Source organism: Lepisosteus oculatus, chromosome 19 (assembly GCF_040954835.1).
Source record: "Lepisosteus oculatus isolate fLepOcu1 chromosome 19, fLepOcu1.hap2, whole genome shotgun sequence".
NCBI classification, from domain to species: domain Eukaryota; kingdom Metazoa; phylum Chordata; class Actinopteri; order Semionotiformes; family Lepisosteidae; genus Lepisosteus; species Lepisosteus oculatus.
In genome coordinates, this window is record NC_090714.1 from 10823198 (window position 1) to 10847056 (window position 23859).

A 23859-nucleotide genomic window follows, 5' to 3' on the forward strand; every position below is an offset into this window, starting at 1 on the left:
AAGAGGCTTCGCTCTGCTGGGGAGTTTTCTCTTAAGACTTGGATGAGGAAGTATTCTTCCTGTCAGTTGAATTTATTGTGTTCCCCCTGGCTGAACTATAAATAAACAGACATCCTTTAATTATCCTCTTTTTTGTATACTGGTTGAGCCTGATTTCTGCTGTGCGTTAGGCCTCAGGTGACCATTCAGAAGGGGGGCTGTGATAAAGACCTTGGTGCAACCTTGAGAAGAAGTTCAAATCAAGCAATTCGTTGAAATACCAGTTCAAGAATTTTAGCTAATCAAAATCTCCATAAACAAAGACCATTAAATACAGGGATACTCCCGAACCAGAACTGAGAAACTGCGACAATCCCAGTACTGATCATAGCCAGCCTTACTTAGTTCCTGATATCTAGGAAGATCAGGCTCCAAAGCAGCTATTAAATAAGTACAAATAATTAATTCTGCACTGAAAAGTAGAAAAAAAACACTTGAAACAATTAACCTTTACTGTCCAAAGCACAATGATCCAGCTCCCTGCTCAAACCGATCAAATAAGGCGTCACATTAATAATATGTAGGGAACAATATGTTTCCCCAGGAAGTTCATTATGCGAGGGACATACGGCGTGAGAACTCTGCCATCTTCGTGAAATAAGCTTAAAGACTTGCAGGCAGAACTGTTAATAAACTGTCAAGCGCTATATTCACTAACGTTGACACAGAATATTTAACAACACCTGCTTTACTAATAGCATCTGACAGGAAAAAAATAGCGACTGACTACCACGCAGACAGCCAATGATACTGGACTGACAAAGAAGCAGCAAGCACTTTAGAAGACGCACAGGCCTGTGTGACACTTTTTAAACAGCTTTTCTCAGGTATGACTCAACCCGGCACAGAACCTTAAAAGAGAACTTACGAATGAGACAGAAGAAAAGAAGAAAATGCAGCGCTTAACATTTTACAATGGCAAACTGAGTTGATTTACCCAGAAACATAATCGAAAATATTTGCAAAACAGAAGTTATTATATAATTTTGATTAGGTACAGTATAATTAATATATCCCCTTTTCTGTGATTTTCAAAATTAGGCCTACTATATACCATTATTATGTATAAGACAGATGTATCATGTATAAAATAATAAGTAACCTAACGGATATTTGAATACGACTACTGCTACAACTAATATTGCTTTGTCTATCGTGGTTTTGGAGACTTGCACTTTTTTTCTTCATTGATTCCCTTATCAAGTTCATTGAAAGCACACTCGACACGACTAGTGTAGGTTGGTCACTGGTTTTTAATTGCATTTTGCCATCCAGATACAAGCATGTTTAAGCCAAATTTCAGCTGGGATATTAAACCATTAGGGGCAGCAGGTTTGTCCTGCGAAAGCCACAAAGAAAAGCTTACTTGCTGAAAAATACAAAAAGGAATCTAAATTTAATTACTTATATTTTATTTTTTTAAATAAAGTGATTTAAAAAGTACCCCCCAATGAAAGCCAAAGAACGACGTTCATGCCGCGATTAATTTATCCGTTAAGTAATGAAAGATTTTTGGTTAAACCAAGATCGGGGCGAAAAATTGGATTTCATTTCGCTTTGTTCTCGACAGAGGGTGGCGCTCGCCTTGTCTTTCACAAACAAGGACAAGAATATTTGATGCAAAAATAAAATATACAGCTGTTTAGAAAAGAAAACTAATTGTAAAATAGGAAGTTTGCGCTGTTGTAAGCAAGTGTATGTATTCTTGCCTATTGAAAATGTATTTAAGGGCAAAAGTATATTGAACCCTTTTCATCATATTAAAATTTAAAATGGTGTTTTTTAGTTTAAGTTTAAAGAAAAATTAAACGTTCAAAAAAAACGCACTAAAACACATCACATAAGCTTTAACAGACAATACTACGTAATTAATTTTTTTAAAGATGTAAACATAATATATCATAAACAAAGAATATACGGTCGGGATCACTAAGGTGCATTTACAATGTCACATTTAATAAAAAAAGAACATTATCTGTTATGTTTGTAAATATTTCACGTTCTTCATCCATTTTAATTATCTAGTACTAGTCCTAACGTGAAATAGTGAACTGTGTTGTCAGCTTTTACTATGAACCATGCACGTAATGTATTCTTGCTTTATTCTGCACTGAAACCTTCTCATTATCTCCAGGCAAGCTGTTATCTCGGAAAACACACAACAGGTTACCTCTTACCTTTTGCAGATTTGGAAAACGCTGGAACTTGTTAAGATTTCATCCCTTTAAATGAAAAGCGGTGAATCTATCGCTTTTTCCATCTCGGATTCACAGGCTGAGTTCAATCCATCTGAAGGGTCTCTGGGCTACTACGTTCCCTTTTCACGCAAGGTGCAACACCGAGAGTCGCTCACGCTGCCTTCCTCCCTCCCACTGAACAAAACCGATTCCCACACTCTGAGATCCCAACTCGTAGCATCCTACGAACAGTCGCTAAACACTGGCGTCTCGGTGAAATTTAAAGGGGACCTCTGCATTATTCCGACCTCATACTGGATTTAACAACACTTTGCTTACTGTAGAGTCGGACGTTTTATCCAATACTCGGTGTGGGTTTTCCGGCAATTGAAAAGTGCCAATAAAGAAATTATCCGGGGATAAATTCACATTGAATGTAGCCATTTTGAAGGAAAATGCTGAGTAAATTTTACAGGGTCAATGAACAACCCACCTGTTGAAAAACATATGACGTTATTAGGCATCTAGTGACTTATTTGTTATTCCCACACTTAAAATCTGTCCTGTTATCAGGTTTATGACTTTAAGTTGCTTTTAATTAACACCTCGGCAGACGAAGTGCAATTATTTTAAGTATCTGTAATAGAAATAAGCAACTAGAAACCCAGAGGCCTCTCACAACTGGAGTACATCCAATATATTTTAATTACTCCTGCTGCAATTTTTTCCATGACAGATGAATTATTTATCACCCGATACGGAATGAATACAGATTGTTTTATGCTAAAGAGATCACATAGACACTTTGCAAGCAGCTTTACGATTTTAAAATGAACTGAGAGTGCCGGGACCTGCGGCGAGAGAGATTGGTGATGAAGTTCTTCTTGAACTTAACTTTGTGTGAGGCTTACGTCGTACATTCCTATTCAACCTTAAAACCAGAATCCTTGCACTGTGCAGGTTCAAGAGTAAACGAGATGAATGTGTTGTGTTCAGATATGAAACACATCTGCTGTGAATCCTCCTTCCTGACTAAAACAGCCTGTTGCTATTCCAATAAGATATGAACTTATAGTAATAGTTAAAATGAAGAAATGAGAACAGAGAAAAAAATAAGACATTTAAAAAACAAGACATTGTATTTAATACATCTTAAATATGATAACAGATATTTGTTTTTTTTAACTATTTGAAGAGTAACTGGAAATGGAAATTAAAGGAGAACCTGAGTTTGTAATAAACCATCTTTGTTCTCTAGCCTGCATGTATACCAGTCCTCTGCAGTAGAGGATATTTATGCACTGGCTGCCATGATGAGATGTCTTGTGTTCTGCAGAGTCCCCTGGAAGGACACCACCATAGTTTCCAGTCTGCCTCTGAGTCATTTCTTAGGACCAGCAGTCGGTGCTCATAATGCAGATGTGTTTTTAGACCTTAACCTTAACACTCAGACCTGGCTGATCCTCCTCTCTTCTCTTCATTCTCTGTGGCTCCCAGGCAGGCAAACATATAAACAGGCACACTGGCTGGCCACAATATCAGGAGCCCTAACCACTTCTCCATGTCAAACAGAATAGATTCTCCTTGAACAGTATCTGCAGACAATGCCCAGTTTCACATGATTAAAACAACACCTTGAATGTCTGAAGCATTTTCCCCCAAGCTCTCTACCTACAGTACACCTGTTTTATCTACCACTGAAGTGTGCCACCATACTGGGGCATCAGTGTAGAGAAGCTGGTCCAGGGGGGCAGAATGTCACCCACTTGTTCACCAGTTCGCTGGTTTCCCACAGAGGTCTCCCAGTAAGGTCTGAGAACTGACAGGATCAAACTGCAAGGTGGTAACATTGATGAGTCTCACGAATGTGTCAAGGGAGCCGGTCCTGACTCCCATGTAGTGCGTATTTAGGACCCTATGCAGACAGTATAATCCGGAAGAGACTGGAGAAGGACTATAGGGAAAACATGGAGAGGAATGGATAAGAGGACAGACAGGGGGCGGTGCCGACCGGGATCCAGGTGCGAGGGGGAGCACAGGCAAGCAAGTCCAGTGGGAGTCCAAAAGGGAAAAAGAGGGAGCAATTCAAAGTCCAGATAGCCAGGAGATCAATCCAAGACGAAGACGGGGAAAAGGGATCCAGGAACATGGGGAAAAGGCCTTGCACCTTGGGCTTCTCCTGAGCCTAGTGGATAGGTAGGCCATCAGACGTCCATCTTCCAAGACTGAGCCCAGAGCTTAGGAGGCACTTAACTTATATAGTGCCTTGTTAAACAGGAGACAGGTGCATGTAATAATGAAACTAATAATAAAAGGTCGGAGCGCCCTCTAGAGGAGGGATGACAACCATGACAGAATGAGCCAGGTGATTAGTGGTGTGGACACATACCGGGGAACACAGCAAACGGGAAGGCAGAGACAAGAACTAGAGCTGACATCAAAAGACACATCACTGTGGACAGGGGTGGAGGTTGGACGCTAACAGGGATATTGGTTGCAAAAATCAGTGGAGCTGCTGGGAAAGGAGAGAAGCTCTGTCCATTAGCTCTGTGCAGCTTGGCGTCAGACACAGGCAGGGAAGCGTATGGCTGGAAGGGAATACAAATGAACCCAAATAAATGTTGGGTTCACAGTGGAGAAGAATAGGCATGTCGCAATTCAGAAGTATCAGTAGGGATCCTGTTCTGTCCATATTGCTGAAAACTTTGCACAGGGAACATCATTAAGTAATATACCTTATAACTTTGCATGTCAATGTAAAATAATACATTTTATATATATATATTATAGTCTTGGCCTATTTTGTGTGACTTACCTGGGACTTTCTCTGGGGCTCTGTATGTAGGTTAAATATTTGTCTCAGAATCTCCTGACATTTAAGGTTTTACAATCATTTATGTCTCCAGAAATACTTAAAACATAACATTCTGAAAAATTAACCTTCATGCAGTAATTAATAAACCAAGTCTATGTGTCTGGTTATTGAAGAAAATCATAAAGCATTTGCTTGTAAAGGACTCCTGTACCATAACAAGAATGTATTTTTCTAACCTTAACCCTAGGATCTGCGTCTGTAGCTGGAAGGTTGTGGGTTCAAATCCTGTGGCTGGCAGAGAAATCCTACTCTGTTGGGCCCCTGAGCAAAGCCCTTAACCCCAGCTGGTCCAGGGGCACCGTATAAATGGCTGACCCTGCACTCTGACCCCAAGCCTCTCTCTCCCTGCCTGTGTGTCTCATGGAGAACCAGCTGGGGTATGTGAAAAGACAAATTGCTAATGGAAGAAATTGTATATGACTAATAAAGTGATCTTATCTTCATTAGGCTGCATTCCATACCTACTGTAGTTTTAGGATCCTATGAGTCATGTTTTCAAAATACCTTATCACAGAAATTAAGCTTTGGAGAAAATTTAATTTCATATACTCTACACTCCCTGACGAACTAGTCACAGAAATACACATTTCGGAGAAGTGTGGGGTTCCTTTGAGGAAAGATTTTGTATCATTGTGATGGGGGAGAAGGTAGAAAATACGTTTCCAAAATAAAATAATGCAGTTAAATTGCCAAATAAAGAAACACTGCCTAAAAATATAGGTCATCACAACAATTGCAGTAATCGTTAATAATGACAATGTTTTATTGTCTGCTCTTACCTTATGAGATTCAAAAGTACAGAAGCTGAGAAGAAGTCTCTCTCATTAACAATAACCTTTATGAGAGCCATTCTTGATACATTATCTAAAGGCAATTTTCAATAGCATCTAGGAACAGAGGGTTAGGGTATAGTGTCCAAATGCGTAGAGTCAGTAGCACTCGCTAGATTGTTGTTAACCATAGCTAGAGCAGTTTCTGCAATTTTTAGATCTGAGGCCAGACCGATAAAGCCTACTGTATACAGCTTCTCTGCACATTGCAGACAAGTGACACAGCCTGTTCTAGAAGCTTTTCCAAAAACTGAGAAGTTCAATATTACCGAGTAGAGCAGGAATCTGATTTCTGCGTTTTTAACAGTAAAGAGATTAAGTGAACAATTACAGCGGGGGGAACAATTCCAGACCCCAGTGAGAGTGACATGTACTGTAATTGAGGCTTCTCTAGTTTCTTCCAGAGCCAAGCCTTCTAAAATGCCACCAAGGGTGGAATTGTACTGCGTAAATGGAGTCTAGTTGGCTGAGGGCCACTGCCAGAAATCTTACAAAGGACTGGAGAAACAAATCTGGATTAATAGATCTGATTTTGCTAAACATATTAGATTAAGTTTGTGAGTAAAATGTTAAAATCAAAACAAATGGCGGGTAATCTCAAATGCCCAGTTAAAAGGATGTGCATGTCACTCACAGGAGGACCCTATTGTCAGGAATGGGCATATTTAGTGTATATACAGAATAAAAATAAGCACAGAATTCTGTTAGAGAGAAGTATTGTGGAGAGTCAAAAATGAACGTTAAAATCTACTATAATTAGAATCTTTGTGAAATAATACAACAGATGTGACAAAGTGCTCAAAACTCCCAGTGTTACAGAGATGTTTAAAAAAGCTTTATGCTGAAACAATTTAAAAACTGATGGGAAACCACAGGTAGGGGTTTCAGAGCAGTCTTAAGTTTCTATACAATTACCACTACATTTGTGGAGAAATAGAATAATTATTTCTGTTAAAACTTTAATTGTTATTAAACTTTAACTGGATAACTGGCTGCATTCATCATGCATTACACAGTTTGGCTAATCACCTGTGGGGGGAGGGTTTCGCATGCAATTAAGAATGAACTAAATCATCACTGAAATCACATCAACATGTTCTTATTTCTCTGCCATATTTAATGAAGTTCAAGTTAAAAAAAAACCTTCTCCATGGTATTCCTTGCTTACGTTATCCTCCAACAACCCCACCACCAAGAACAACACAGAAACCCCTAGTTTGCTTTATATAATAATAAATATTCCATTGCCAAGTAAAAATTTTAACTCTTACTCTGCTCAGTAATACATCATGATTTTATTCCTAATATTAACCAGTACACAATTTTCTTTATTAATTGGTCTGTTGCTCACAAGACATGGAACAGATTTGATTAAAAAAGGCAGATTACTTTCAATTGAAAGGTTAATAAACACTGGCTCCTCGCCCACTCTTGCATTCGATGTTTTGAGTGTTACTGGTTGCAATGCACCTGCAACATCTCCACACAGTGTTAATCACAACAGCCTCCTGCAAGTCACTGTAGATGAGACTAGCTTAAGGGCAGTTAAATAATCAATCTGTGAGCTGGTACACAGAACGTAAGCAGCCTGTAATTAAACACACCAGTACAAAAGCAAAACATCTGTATTGATTGGAGAATGTCATTACGTATACTCACCCCAGGTAGTTTGGAATGATACTGTTGCTATTCTTGAACTGTAAAGAAATCAATATCTGTCTACATCAGCTGACTTTTCTAATCATTCTGATCATTTAAATAACTTTACCCAGGCATGGACCAAATGCACTCAACCACACAAACTGAAAGATATATGTTTTATTTTTGTCCAGCAAAGGCCAGACAGTTTAATAAGACAAATAAGACCACATCTTCCTGTCATCAATAGCCTTACTGTCACACCCTCATCTCACCAGATTCTCACTCGGAAGCGCACTCGCACTAATCACACTCCAGTCCCGAGCACTTCTACCAAACGACAGCACTCCTGCCAATCAGCCAACCACGACACTCCATCAATCAGCGCACCTTCTTCCTCGCACAATACTTAAACCCTCCAAAACCCTCTGCTCTTTGCCTGGTATTGGTCGTTCTTTGAAGCTTCTACTTGGCCTTTGTTTTCTAAGCTGTCTCTCTGCTTTTCACATAACGAACCACAGAACTTGCCTTTGACCACTTCTCTTGCCTAGCCCTCATTGGCTCTGAAAGCTACCTGCTTCTCTCCTGACCGCCTAAGGTACAGCACAGGATCCATCCTCCTGTTTGCTCAGCGGGTCGTTCATGACACTTACCAGGTTCCTAAATTCCAGGATTTACCAGTTCCACAGTACCAATATCAGGACATCTCAACTTAGCATTACTGGAAGATGAGATGAAACTGTAGGCCATTAACACAACACTTCCAGCTGTAATTTGAAGACAGAGGCTGCTAATGTAGGTACATCCATAAAAACAGATTCAATAGGCATTCAGGCTAATGTGCACATTTAGATTGAGAATGGGTTAATATATTGTAAGCCAAGAGTACTGACAGGAAGTGAATATTCAGATGGGGGTATTGTAATTAGTGAAGTACCACTGGGACCTCTTTGAGAACCCATGCACTTCCTAGTTAATATCAGTCATCTTGAATCTGGTACAGTTAGTAAACTGGTCACGTTTGCAGATGATCCCTATCTAAGAGGATTAGTAAACACTAATCAAACATAAGCACTGAGCAAAACACTAAGCAAATGAAATTCAAAAAGATTTAGATCAAATTCAAATAAGCCAAAATGCCTGGCAGATTATGTTTACGGTAGGTCAAAGTGCAAGGTTTGGCACGCATGTAATAAAAAACGATACAGTAAATCCAAATTAGCAAACAATAAGCTAGGAGAGGTTAATTACAAACAAAACACTTGGGTTTGTATATCGTTTACATTTTCCATATAATCATGGGGAGGCAATAAAAAGGCAAACCAAAGTGTGGAATTAAAAAAGGAATGCTATGTTGAAATTGTATAACGCAATATTTAGAATATGGTGTACCATTTTGGTTACCACGTTACAAAACAAATACTGCTGCTCTGGAGTCAGTCCAGAGAAGAATAGCTAGATTTTTTCTGGGACTTAAAGGATGTCCTACACTGACAGTCTGAGGGAACAGAATCGTTTTAGTCTCAAACAGAGAAGAATGGGAGGGGATACAGTCATCAAAGGTACTGGAAAAGTAAACCCAGCAGATTTTTCGTGAACAATGAAACATGAACCTGAAGACACAAGTGAAATTTACATGAAAGCGCATTTAAAACCCACAACAGGAAGCCATTCTTTACCGAAAAGGTTGTGGGGATGTGCAACTAACTACCCAGCCACGTAGTTGCCTGGGTAACAGCTGAGTAATGTACTCTGGGCAAAATAAGCCAAATGACCTTGTGTGGTTTGTAACCATTCTTATGTTTTTATGTGTCAGAAGTCACTAGAATGCTTCCCAGCGATTCGAAAAGATTTTATTATTAGTCTGAAGTGTAGAGATGGTTTCCTTTTCTGGAGTGTTTTTTTATTTTGAGTTGAAGTCGTTGTCCATACCTGAATTTGGAAGAGCAAAAAGACATTTTCCAAGTCTCGTTTCTAAGCTACGAACCCCACAGCTGCACACAGGGGAGAGTGAGGAAGTGGAGGCAGACTCCTCCAACACGATTGCCTCATCTTTTAATGCATCACAGTCACCACTGAGGAGATCCTTGGCCAAGTAGTCCCAACCCTACCCTTGGCAGTGCTCAGTCATTAGTGTGCTCATAGTCAGCTAATGAAATGAACCAGGCTTGAACCCATGATCATAAAGCTCGGCGTTCTAACATGTATGTCTTGAGCCCTATGTGTACCTCATGGTGATCCATTCTTGGGCCACCACTATTTTGGAATACTTTTGACAGTATTTATGTGTCAGGACAGTGAGACAAATGTGCCCAACAGGAAATCATTTAGATGGCTTATTGGGAATAATGACATTGCCTGACATGATATAACTGTCACAGATGCCGACCAGTAACACAAAAGTATAGCTTTTGTAGCCGACTATGCCACCTGGCAATTTTAAGGGTGCTCGGACCCTTTGTAATCTGCAACAGGTTTTTTATATCTCCAAGTACCACCAATGCAATCCTCCAAACCCACAGACCAGACAAGACGGTGGGGTGGAAGTGGCCATTGATGCCTTGGGTGTGGGCAGAGCTAACTGCCCAGGCCTTGTTGATGAACTGGGCTGAATGCAGACGGCCAGTTCTAATGATCCATTGTGTATTCACACCCTGTTGTAGAGACCCCCTCTCAGTCAATGTGTCTATCAATCCCACATGCTAGCTCTGAACTAATAATAATAATTCCTTACACTAATCTAGCACTTTTCTGGACACTCCACTCAAAGTGCTTTAGAGGTAATGGGGACTCCCCTCCACCACCACCAGTGTGCAGTCCCACCTGGATGATGTGACTGCAGCCATAGTGCGCCAGTACACTCCCCACACACCAGCTATGAGTGGGAGTGAGAACAGAGTGATGAAGCCAATTCATAGACAGGGATTATTAGGAGGCCATGACTGGTAAAGACCACGGGGAAATTTGGGCAGGACACCAGGGTAATACCCGTACTCTTTTCGAGAAATGCCCTGGGATTTTTAATGACCACAGAGAGTCAGGACCTTGGTTTTACATCTCATCCAAAGGATAGCGCCTTTTTACAGTATAGTGTCCGCGACATTATACTGGGGTATAAGTACCCACACAGACTGCAGGGTTTAACACCCCCTGCTGGCCCCACTAACACCTCTTCCAGCAGCAACCTTAGTTTTTCCCAAGAGGTCTCCCATCCAGGTGCTGACCAGGCTCCCACCTGCTGAGCTCCAGTGGGCTGCCAGTTGCGAGTTGCAGGGTGATGTGGCTGCTGGCACACAGCTGAAACTGTGTGGTAATAAATGAGTGTCTATGCAGGACATTTGATCACTGGGAGGGAGCTGAAAGAACGAGAGAAACACATTTTTGTGTCTCCTTAGGGAGACACTGGTCATTCATAGCTCAAAGTCACCATAGTCCCCAACCCTTATTGTCCCATTCCCAAATTTTGTCACTCTGTGACATCACTAGCGATGTGCTCCATCAGGCACTGATGCTTGTTCATGTCTGTATTTATTGCTTGTATTAAATTTAATCTATAAATTAAAAAAATACATATAAATTTAATTGAAGGTTCTTTAAAGGGTGTGAAACTTTCTAACCTAGTTTTGTTACATTCTAGTGTTCTTTGTATATTTTACTTTTTTGTAGAACCTGTACCTAGTTCTGTTTAAGAACTATGTTTAAACTATTAACTAGATTTTAGGAAATGTTTTTTTTTCCTTTTATTATTTGCCTGTTATTGAAATGACAATACAACGCTTCATCTTCAATCTCTCACACTGTACAAAAAAAAAGACCGAAGGTCTTAATAAGTTCGGAAATCCAGCAGTGGACAGATTTCAAAAGAACACATTTAAAAGTCACTCTTTCACAATGTCTTATGTAAAAGGTCAGTCTATAGCACAGTGTGAATGCATGCAAACCTTCAACCATTAAATTCATTTTTGCAGCCCTTATTATTGCTTCCTACAAAAACATGGTTTTACCTTTTGAGGAAATAATAATAGTTATTAAGTGAAATGTTAAAGGTATTATTCTTTCAGAACATGCTGAAAATTAAGATCTTGCCTTTTTCTCACAGGAGATTTGGTTAAAAAGCATAATGACTTTGGTGATAAACTCTCTCACTTAACCTCTCCTTAATTGCTGTGTCACTGGGTTACACTTTGCTGGAAAAAGGGTAAAAATATTCTTGAAGCAAAATGGAAAATTACATTCTGAATAAATACACTTCTGTGTAAGACCAAGACATTTCACAGTGTGCTACTCTTTTCGTTCAATATTTTCACTTCTTTATGCAGCCAACACAATTCTACAGAGACTCTTGTAATGAAATTTTAAAATCATTTAAATTTTAACCATGTTGTTTTATAGTAATAGTTAATTTGAAATGACTGTGTATTGTACCACAAATACTGCTTTCACCTACTTTATTTGTAGAAAAAAATGTATGTGACAAAAACACTAGTTTTTACTGTTATTACAATTATAAAACTGTGATCATGTTTTTGAAATTTTTAATCCATGTCAATTAAAGATTCCAAACGTAGATTCATTCCAGAAAAACATAACAGAAAAAAACACCAGCGGAGGCTCTGAGTTAATTGTTTATGCTCATAACATATATATATAGGGACTCCTAATTAGGTTGAAGATTTTAACAAAGCAGCATAATGTGTAGCTCTTTTCATTTTATGAGTGTATGAAAAGGTCATGGGATTTTCTTTAGTACTCACCCTTTTGAAACAAAATTAAATTGTTCTTGCTTGGCTGCTTTCTGTGAGATTGCACAACATGGGGAGCAACACAAAACTGATCTACATATCCTGATCTTTCATATCAGACTGCATTAATCTGCTATGTTGTTATTTAATTAAAAAAGAGATTGTATTGAATGGGATCTCTGTGCAACAACACAACATCTTCAAAAGAATGTTTCCAAACATTTTAACAATAGAATTTATTCATCTTAAATGATCTGTTTCATCATTGGTCAGTCCAATTTAATATGTACTGTCCAACATTTCATAATTAACCAGTTAAGGACTGTACAGGTAGCCCCTCAAAGTGTTTGTAAAGGTCAAAAAGAGCATAAGTCTTCGTCTTAATATTTTCTATAGGGGATTAATTATTTACTATTCTATTTACTTTACTATGAATTTTATACAATTCTTTACTATAGGAAAAGCCACAAAAAGCATTGTCTGTAACTGAAGTGAATGATTGCATAATGTACAGGATAAACCCTATGTACAAGGGTTTTTAAACCAAAACATAAAAGCTATTCCCACTGCTCTGTGGCAAAAACAATTATTTGAATCTGTTCACCTGAAAATGTTCTTCTACTGTATCACTACATGATACTGCTCTGAAACTTGCAAGGGATTAAGACAGACACAGTGCCTAGGCCTTGGATACTGTTACAAGCTAGGGGGTGTCATTTGCCCTTTTTGAACGTTCATATTTCAGAAAACTCAGTGCAGTTGGTGTTTTATTGCAGTACTCAAGGCCTCATTCAGAAAGTGTTTAACAGCAGGGATGGCTGGAGGTGCTCGTCTAGCTGCAGGTAGGCTGAGACAGGTAAACACAGACGATTAAAGGGGTTTCTGGTGATTTACCCTAGGTAATTTAAATTTCATGGTAAAACACTAGAGGCTTCCACAGACAAAACACAGTATAAAAAACAAAGGCTGAAAGGAGGACAGGAGGACAGGGAGGAAACAGACACAAGACAGACAAAGAAAGCAGGCACAGAGAGTAGAAGAAATTCCATCACCCTTCCTCTGGTCCTGTGCCATGTGGGAGGACCTTACTCTGATCAGATTTGGAGACCAGTAATCTGAGCCTTCTAATAGAGATCTGGCTGTTCAGGAAATTCAGATTTCTTGTATTTTAGGATCCTCAGACTTAAATACTCCTAGTCTGGGGGTGCATCTGTAGAAAAGGAAGATTAATTCCCAGTATTATTTTATTAGGACACATCATTCTTCCTCTTTTTGACCTGGTGTGGTGTTGTTCTGGGTTTCTGGGTCTGTAGAATGCAGGCGTCTGAGGTGTGTTGTTTTGTATATACTGTTGTAACTGGTGTATGTTCTTTAATGTTCTGTGTTGTGTAGTAGTGCTTTTGTCTTATTAATAAATATTTGTAAGTCTATTATAAATAGACATGATTTATATACCGTATATAGTTTTGACAGTGATTTATTTCTCTCTCACCAGAGCTGTCCAGAGAACCTTATTGACTTTAATTGTTACTTAATACAGGGGTACATTTTCTTTAAACAGTTCTGCACCACTCAAACCCCCCCCCAACCCAACACACACACAGAGTTTTGTAACAATACTAAAGTGGGTGATTAGTTGATCTGTCTCTTAAAACAAAGGCAGAAGATCCGTTGTACGGGTTGTGTTAAGAGTGTATACGATGAGAACACTTCTGTCCCAGCTAGGATTCAAACACTCAAGAGCACTTTCAGTACTTCTCCCTGAACAGTGAAGAGCTTGGACATGCCAAAAGGCCAGACCTACTTGCATCGAGAAATCAATGCCACCTACTGTAGTTTCTAAGGGGACCTTCCATAAATCATTCAGTACCAAATAAGACCTGTTACACATACAGCTCATATAAAATACCAATCAAAAATATGTTAAACATGTGTTTGTGTTCTGAAATTTCTGAAAACGTTGGTGATTAAGCGCTTTGGATGTATCATGGGAATGTGTTCCGGACAAGACTGCAAGGCTCAGTACTAAACAGTTAATGCTGCAAATGGGCACTTGTAGAGGCGCCTGTAAGCAAAAATAATTATAAAAATAATCTGAGTCATTTTCCTTATCTTAATTACTTGATTCCTATAATGATCTGGCTAAAACAATCATCACCTGCTTTTTCTATGTCCTGCATTTTAAAAAAGTGCATGTTTAATCTGTAGGACTCCAGTCCATGAGAACATGATTCCCTGGCTTAAAGAGAACTGAAAACATCTTTCTTCATGTTTTTGTTACATGGTATCATGACTGCTCTAGATTGTTACTTAACTAATGAATCAGTCAGTGTGAATTACATTAGCTTTATTTATTTTCTCTTGCCCCTGAATCAGCAAAATCGAAAGATAGCCCAACCCAAGCACTCATCTCACAGCCCATTGGTGAGGCAGGTGAAGGCAATGCATAAAATTCACACTAAAACATTGCTGTGTTCTTTCCCATCTCTTTCATTGAGTTATTGTTTCTTTGGAAGATGATTCACAAGGCTTCCCATTTAAATTGAGCTAAAAATATTGGAAATGCAGTTTTGGAGAGCGAGGAAAATACAATTTTCTGTACTACAGCTTTAACTCATGTTTCATCTCAGAGTTCAAACTGTGAATCATTCATTTCTAAATCATTTCAGATGCACAGGCCTGACAGACCAGATAGCAGTGTTTTATGTTACTGCTTTACAGCTGATGAACCCATTTTGAAGTGTCTGCTTATGACATTGCTTTCCTGGCTGCTTCTCGGTAAAATAAATGCATTAACATGCACCGAATTACAAGGAACAGATCTAAAGAAATAATTTATGTAAATCGCCATAAAAGCAATCCTAATATAATTTATGACTTCAGGTCTGCAAGAGATGCAGATTGCAACATAAGGAAGGAAAATATTTGAAAAATAACTGTCTTAGAAATTAATATTATTCATAAGGCTTTGCCAGCACAATCAGAACCCTTAGCAAAGGTTTTTTTAGATGGACGTTTTAATGATGGAGAGTTAAACAGGAATAGTTTCTCAGGTTCGTGGTTTATTTTCCATTGAACGGTTCTATAACAGTCATTTGGTGGACTGGAATCCCAGTGTGCACTACTTTTTGTTTGCAGATTTTCAATTAAAATCAGCTCTGTAGATCCGTTTTCATATTATTTAATTGATCGAACAAAGTCACCCATATGCCACTATGACAAATTGGTCCAATTAGGTGAGCAATACACATATGAGCCAGTGAGCACTATGATAAAATCAGCAATGAAATTCAGACATGAACATTAATAATGCTGGTGCAATTTCTTTTCATGCTGTTTCTAAACACTACACAGAGTATCACGTATGTTCCCAAGCACCACAACACTCAGCATCAATCATCAACAATTCCTAGAAATTATTCTCTTCATAACCTACAGTTCCAGCACCCTTACAATGTGAAAGTTGATTGCAAACAGTACATAATTCATCCTTCATACTCCCATGGGAACTGGTAAAAGGAGCCACACTATATCTAAGAATATTTTTTGCTTGCACTTTCTGCTGTGCAATTCTTATTGATCCACATATTCCCACAACCAAACGAATTAGACCCTTTGGTATTTTACATTTACATAATCCATGGCCCTTTCTAGCCATGCTGATAGACTCCATTCCAAGAGAGCAGAAAAGTAATACAACACAGGTGGATAATAGGATTAACTGACCTATTCAGGCCCTTCCTCAAATAACTGTTCACTGTAAAACCAAGAGACCCCGAGAACAGGCTCCTGCGTCATTCATCTATACATTTTCCCACACTTTAAAGGATGGAGAATATTATGTTTCTGCGTTTGTTCAAATCATCTGTCCTCCTGATGCAGTTCTGTTGCTTGCACACTTAATATTAAAAAAAACTGTTACGTCATGCATTCGCATTCGATGTTCATTCATTAATTTGTGTGTTTAGGAGCTGGCTTCAATGCTGACAGAGAACAGTTGTAAAGTTTACTTCTTTTAAGTGATGAATTGTGAGGAAGCTGGAAGAGACTCCATTTATTTCATAATAATAATAATTGCTTACACTTATATAGCGCTTTTCTGGACACTCCACTCAAAGCACTTTACAGGTAATGGGGACTCCCCTCCAGAAAAGCGCTATATAAGTGTATTATATTATTATCAATCAAGGCAGAAATACTAACCACTGTGCCACATACTAACCATGGTGGCACCACTGTGCCACCATGCTAGCTACAAATCTCCTAATGCATTAAATAATTCTGTAGAGGTGAATCTTTTCAGGAAGGACAGCGAATGCATTTATATTTTGCATTTTTCTTCCTCTTGTTCCTATTGCATTGTTGTCATTATAATAATAATAATAATTGCTTACACTTATATAGCGCTTTTCTGGACACTCCACTCAAAGCGCTTTACAGGTAATGGGGATCCCCTCCACCACCACCAGTGTGCAGCCCCACCTGGATGATACAACGGCAGCCATAGTGCACCAGAACGCTCCCCACACACCAGCTATCAGTGGGGAGGAGAGCAGGGTTATGAAGTCAATTCAGAGATGGGGATTATTAGGAGGCCATGATTGGTAAGGGCCAATGGGAAATTTGACCAGGACGCCGGGGTTACACCCCTACTCTTTTCGAGAAACACCCTGGGATTTTTTAATGACCACAGAGAGTCAGGACAACGGTTTTATGTCTCATCCGAAGGACGGCGCCTGTTTACAGTATAGTGTCCCCGTCACTATACTGGGGTATTAGGACCGACATGGACTGCAGGGTGAGCGCCCCCTGCTGGCCTCACTAACACCTCTTCCAGCAGCAACCTTAGTTTTTCCCAGGAGGTCTCCCATCCAGGTACTGACCAGGCTCACACCTGCTGAGCTTCAGTGGGTTGCCAGTTGTGAGTTGCAGGGTGATATGGCTGCTTTAGAGTTATTCTTATATCTGACTATGATACAGAACGCCGTAAATAGAAATGCCCAAAAGAGCACGGAAAGCTTTATAATTGCACTAAGATTAGAATAACAAGAAGAGGCAGAAAAATAACAAATAGGACTAAGACTAGGAAAACACAATCTGGGACAGATGTGAGACAAGAGGTAATGTTTGTTGCCGAACCAGGAAAACAGCGATTCAATATGTCAAGAGGGAATTCTGATGTTTTCAGGAACAGCTAAATGCAGTCAGAGAGGTTTTTGAAGAATCTCTGGAAGCAATCAACAAGCAGGGGTATCGATGATGTCCAGTACAGACCTTCAGTACATGTATTAACATAGTATCCAGTGACGCATTGTTTTGTATTGGATTTTTTTTTCAAACGTTTTAGAGAAGACTCACATAAAAATACTGAGAAGTATTACATATTCCTTAGCTCCTGTAATTACTCTGAATAAAAGAGCCTTACCAGAATACATTATCAGTGTTTGTAATTGCATCAGAAAATATTCTAATAATCCAGGCAGATTGCTGCAGTAATTCAGTGAAATTCATTTTACACATTACTGACACTGTGAACATTAGGTTTCGCTGTCCTGTAAAACCCTCCAACTAGAATAAGGTCTTATATGCAAAATATGCAAAACTGCAATCTACTGTATATTTACACTCAGGGTTCTGGCATCAGAGTGTGACTATGCATGCTGATTGTTGGCTTCTTCTGTGGCTCAACAATGAGTAATAACGTCATCAATATAGTCTCTTGCCAAGCTTAAGCCCATACTAAAATTGATCAATAGCCAGACAATACTATGACATCCCTTGTTTACTTATGGATGCTATATAAAACAAAGATTAATCTTTTTGTTATTATTTTGAACATATAAATCATAATTGCTTAATTTCTTCCCCGGGCCTCAGAGGACAAATCCATTTTATGTCACATGTGGAAAAACTACCTTAAATTGTCATATTCATAGTAGTTAGCAGGAAAAGTTGTTTGTAAATAAAGTGTTTTTAAATCAAGCTGAAGGTTTCTATCTCTAGATTACTAAAGATCTGAAGAATCATTTTGACACATTTGTTACTTCATTCTTTTATTATTTAAAAACAAAAATTAAGATGCTCAAGGAATGTCAACAAAGTCCTGGTGTGGCATGTGTTATCCATGTTAAACATGGAGTTAAAAAGCAGCACAAAGAGGGCAAGTATCTTAGGATTTTTTAAGAAATCGTGTGTTCATACACTTTTAATGAAGATAACAAGAGCAATATCTTTCTCCTGGGCAACCCCAATCCTCACAGAGAAAAAAATAAAACATCTTATTTTTTTATAAAAGCTTTTAAAAGCAATATAGTTTTATTGTTGTTCACTCAAGAATACACTATTTTGTTATGTGTTTTTTTTGCTTATATTCTTTCCCTGAGGCTCTGGAGCTACAGCATATTCAAGCACCCATGAGATTGAAAGAGTGCGTTAGCTATCCTTTGTCTCAGGCATTGCACAGACTCTCCCCAGTGCTACAGCTTGACTATTCAATTACAATGTTTATAATTCTGTTCAAAGGGGTGTGGTCTTAATAAACCCTTTTCTTCGACAGAGGCTTTCGTGCAGTAAGAACCCCAGACATTAATCACATTTCTTGTTTTGAAAGGAACAGAAATCACACAAGCTCTGGCACTAGAGATATTTTGATTCGATAGTTTTTATGTGCATTTCTTTGTGCAGAGACAACTTGACATTCAGGTGACATTTAGAAGACGTAAATCCAGTTCTAACAGAAAACATGGATGTATTCAATAGGTAGAAAACAAGAGAAAGGAAGTAAAAGAATGAAAAATCTTTTTTTAGATGCAGTACAACAGAAAGGAAACATGAATTAGAACTCTGTTTATTACAGAAATCTGTTAAATATCTTACGGTAATGAATTCACTAGAACACCTTAGCTACCTATCACTAACTAGGAGGATGTGTGCGCTATAAACCTAGATAAAACAGTCAGATAAATACACTTGAACAACTAGTACTTACTACATTGAAAGAACAAGTGAACATGATTGGTGATAGAGGCTGCTGGAACTCTATCTACAACTGTATGTCACAAGAGCATATTGGATAATTGTTGTTATTCAGATTTACAAAGAAGCATGTAGACAATTTTTTCCAGTTTGCTTTCTAAAGAGAGCAGGATCAAATATAGCTTATTCTGGAAGACTTTCTATTAGTTTTCTGTTCCATTGTGTTGGGTATGTTTGACTGTCAACTCTGTCATCATTATGTGCTGTGTTATACAGCACAGCAACAATGCTCATTAATTTCATTTGGAACATTAATAATTTTCCTAGTACATCAGGGGTTCTCAAAACACCGCCGGTTTTCATTTCAGCGCAACTGTTAATGATCTAATTGAGCTAATTATGGGCTTAATTGGCACCGTTGAACAGATTTTGCCAGCTCCTCAGGTGCTGCTGATTTACAGAGACCTGTGAAACCTCTGTGAAGACAGCCCTCTAAGACTGAGTTTGGGAAATTATGTATTACAGCTGTCGCTAACATATGTACTGGAGCTACTGTATGTATTAAGATGACATACACCCTGTAGTGCATCTGACATGCAGCTGATGTCATATAGCTATACAGTAAACTGAAACTGTTAATTGTCATAGTAGATATATTTAATTTTAAAATACTAGTATATCACTCTGCCCAGCTTGTGTAAGGTCACAATTCACACAACTGTGCGCTAAAGTGTTTCTGAAAGGTGTTCTCAGTGTGTGCCCTGGTGTTTTTCGCAGTTGTATTCGAGTTATCATCTATTTTTAACAAGCTGAAGTTGCTACTTTGCTTCCATTCAGTGCTGTCATGATACATTGCACAGTCACTTTTGTTTATTTTCCACGTAGCAGGCTCATCCAAAGTCATCCATATCTCCTCCACATCTCAGTAGCTCTAACAGAAGAGACAGCCCTGGGCTAAGCTTAATGTAGTCATGGTTTTCAGCAGATTTGCTACTGAGTGGGTTTATTCTGGGAAGAGAATTGTTTGTCGGAAGGTTGTTTTTTTTTTCCTCCATTTTTTATGATTCACATAACAGACTCTAGAGCATTTGGAATGTAGCAGCAGTTGTCCAACTTCCAGGCAGGGCAAGTCAGTGAACCTTGATCCCAGCAGTCTCACTATTATTATGGCTACTGCTGCTACATGGAAACAGGATTATAATGGTGTTCTGAGCTGGACGAAATGCAGGCCCCTGTACTTTTCTTTGCTCAATTCCAGTAGCAATGGGTAACAGTGGCAGAGTCCCAGTGCACGTTTTCATCCTTCACCAAACAAGACCTGCGACTCTGCAGACAGGAATGTGAGGATGAAAGATAAAACCAGTGTCCTTTTCATTAATTGAGCACGGATATTGACACGTTGAACGTGACCTTAACAGAATCAACACAATTTGGGATGAGTTTGCTGCTCTTGGCCTCTTCATTTTCTCATCCACATCTTTTGTTATCCCTGTCGGCATAACAACCAGAAGACAGAAAATATGTCGCCTAGCAACACCATTTTATAGAGATATGTGAGCTTCTGTGACTGTGAAAAGAGCTGTATTTAATGTATCTGGTTTTTTATGGTGGGTTTAAAGGATACTTACAATGTTTAGCTTGCAACTCACAGTTCATAATGCCTTGTTTATGCCACAGCATGCCATGAATACCTGATTACTGAATTTGGTCAAAGCATTCATTTAAGCTCCAAACACTGGTACTGTCTTGGAATAACAAATACCATTGCAACCATACCAGACAATCATAGAGATTAATCTTCCCCTTTGTGGTATTTAAAGAAGAAGAATCTGTAGTATAAAATTTTGGACAGCTATTAGGAAGTATCAAGCACACCACCTGTGCAGTCATTGTTTTTGTTTTTAATTTGCCATCATCTGAGTTTTAGATACTTGCTACAATTTATTTTCCTAACAGCTTTACAGCTTTACGTCCATATTGTGCGCGGAAACACCAACAAACAATGCATATAATTAGATTCCTTAACTTTTGCTTTTATTTTTTACTTTATCTCAGCCGGCTTTAAAGAAAGACAGTAAAATCTTTCCTACAGCAATCCACAGAGGTTAACTGAGAGCAATTGCCAAGAGATTACCTGCCAGTCTTGAGGAGGTTTGGAAATTAAGATAATGAAATATTTTAGGTCACAGGTCAGTGTCTGAGTTAAGTCTAATTCTTCAAATATGGAGAAGGTAAATTGAGGTTAAGAGGCTGCATTAGATCACAAAAACGTGCACAGAGCAACAGGGCTTGTGTTCTGATACTTCAAGGTACTTCTCGAATGTTGATTGATAGTTAAGTGTTGCACTGAATGACTATAGCAGAAAGGTGGTGGCTGGCACCCACCTGGATCACTGGGAAGGAGAACAGTCATGAAGCCAGTTCATAGATGGGGATTATTAGGAGGCCATGATTGGTAAAGGCCAATGGGAAATTTGGCCAGGACACTAGGGTAACACCCATACTCTTTTCAAGAAATGACCTGGGATTTTTAATGACCACAGAGAGTCAAGACCTCTGTTTTACGTCTCATCCCAAGGACGGCGTCTTTTTTATAGTATAGTGTCCCCGTCAGTATACTAGTGCATTAGGACCCACACAGACTGCAGGGTGAGCGCCCCCTGCTGGCCCCACTAACACCTCTTCCAGCAACAACCTTAGTTTTTCCCAGGAGGTCTCCCATCCAGGTGCTGACCAGGCTCACACCTGCTGAGCTCCAGTGGGCTGCCAGTTGCGAGCTGCAGGGTGATTCTCTCCACATTCCTGTGGGTTTTCAGTCCACAGAGTGCTCCGATTTCCTCCCACCTTCTGAAAGCATGCAAATTAGGCTTGACTGGCTAGTTTAGTGTGCTTCGGGAGTAATTAAGCTCCCCCTCCAGCTCCCGTTTCATCAGAGTCAGGGAACAGTCAGGCAGCCCCTCCCACTCTTCTCTCTAAACAGGGAACACTTCAACATAGGCTGGCTTCACAGCATATCCCCTAATTTCTAAACGGCTAGGTCCCCTCTCGGAGAAGACGGCATGGTCTTCTCCTCCTGTTGGTCTTCCCTTTCTCGGTGTTTCTCTGTGTTTTCCTCCAACGCGTATCTCCAACAACACTGACACCTCGGTGGGCTCTGCGGTCGTCAGCACCTGCCGCTCCACGAGTCTTCTCTGCCTGCCCTCGCTGGCCCAGCGCCTGCAGCCGTCAGCACCTCTCCGTCGCTCCAGCATGACACTGCTCTGGCGCCCGCAGCTGCCAGCCTCTCGGCTGCTCATTAGGGCCGCTCTCCGCGTAGTGCCTATCCTCTCACTGCTCCCTTCATTAACACCTCCGCAGCACCTGCAGCTGCTCCATAAGGCAGCTCCGCGGGCTCTCTCACCTTCACCCGCGGAGAGCTTGCGTGAAATTGGGCGGCTCGTAGCCCCCATCCATTAAGGTAACAACAGGCAGCAGCTGTGGCCTCCCAGGCAAACTAGAGCTGGCAGGTCTGTCACAATGCTTATTTTATCTAAGTAACATTCATTGTCTACATTACAGCCCCCGGGGGATGAAATTGGAAGAGCTAGGATCCTGCAGGGCAGATCCTACGAGAGGGGGGGGCAGCAGGGCCATTTGGCCTGGGTCTCACCTCACAGGGGGGGTCTCACCTCAGCCGAGAGTGGATGGTCCTCCACTTGAACCCTTTGGCTGCGTTTCCTCGATTTGAGTCGAATTTGGAACTTTTACCATATACTGTGATTCTCGACTTAAGTCCACGGCTGTGAAAAAACGCCCCCCTTTCGGTGCTGGATCTGCCATTCTTTAGGAGTTTCAAAATGCCCGCCTTAATAGCAGCCAGCAGCCATATCTCTCTGCAACTCACCACTGGCAGCCCACTGAAGCTGGTGTGAGCCTGGTCAGTCCCTGAATGAGAGACCTCCTGGGAAAAACTAAGGTTGCTGCTGGAAGAGGTGTTAGTGGGGCCAGCAGGGGGCGCTCACCGGACTCACCTAATGCCCCAGTATAGTGACGGGGACACTGTGCTGTAAACAGGCGCCGTCCTTCCGATGAGACATAAGGCCGAGGTCCTGACTCTCTGCGGTCATTAAAAATCCCAGGGCGTTTCTCAAAAAGAGAAGGGGTGTAACCCCAGCGTCCTGGCCAAATTTCCCATTGGCCCTTACCAATCATGGCCTCCTAATAATCCCCATCTATGAATTGGCTACATTACTCTGCTCCCCTCCCCACTGATAGCTGTTGTGTGGTGAGCGTTCTGGTGCACTATAGCTGCCATCGCATCATCCAGGTGGGGCTGCACATTGGTGGTGGTGGAGGGAAGACCCCATTACCTGTAAAGCACTTTATGTGGAGTTTCCATTATTATTATTAATATTTTTTACCCCTCTTCCCAAACAATGAGGGGGGCCTCACAATGTGAAGTGGCCTGGACCTCATCTGAGCTCTCTGAGGGCCTTCTGGAGGGGGTCTGACAGAGCAGGACTGACCATCTAGAAATATGAGGATATGTAGGGGATGGTTGCTGGCATTTTACAGTCCAGTACCAGCACTGCTTGCTCATCTCC

General features: G+C 40.1%; 1 protein-coding gene across 2 annotated transcripts in view; it reads right to left on the reverse strand.

Annotated features, from left to right (window-relative positions):
- slc29a4a (solute carrier family 29 member 4a) overlaps positions 1 to 2490 on the reverse strand; it is a 28101-nt gene extending 25611 nt beyond the window's left edge. The window contains exon 1 of one of the 2 annotated variants that reach the window (XM_015360597.2): positions 2217 to 2490. The gene's annotated coding sequence lies outside the window, so the exon portion shown is untranslated. The remainder of the gene's footprint in view (positions 1 to 2216) is intronic. The other variant, XM_006637247.3, reaches the window with a different exon arrangement.
- Positions 2491 to 23859: the final 21369 nt, after the last annotated feature.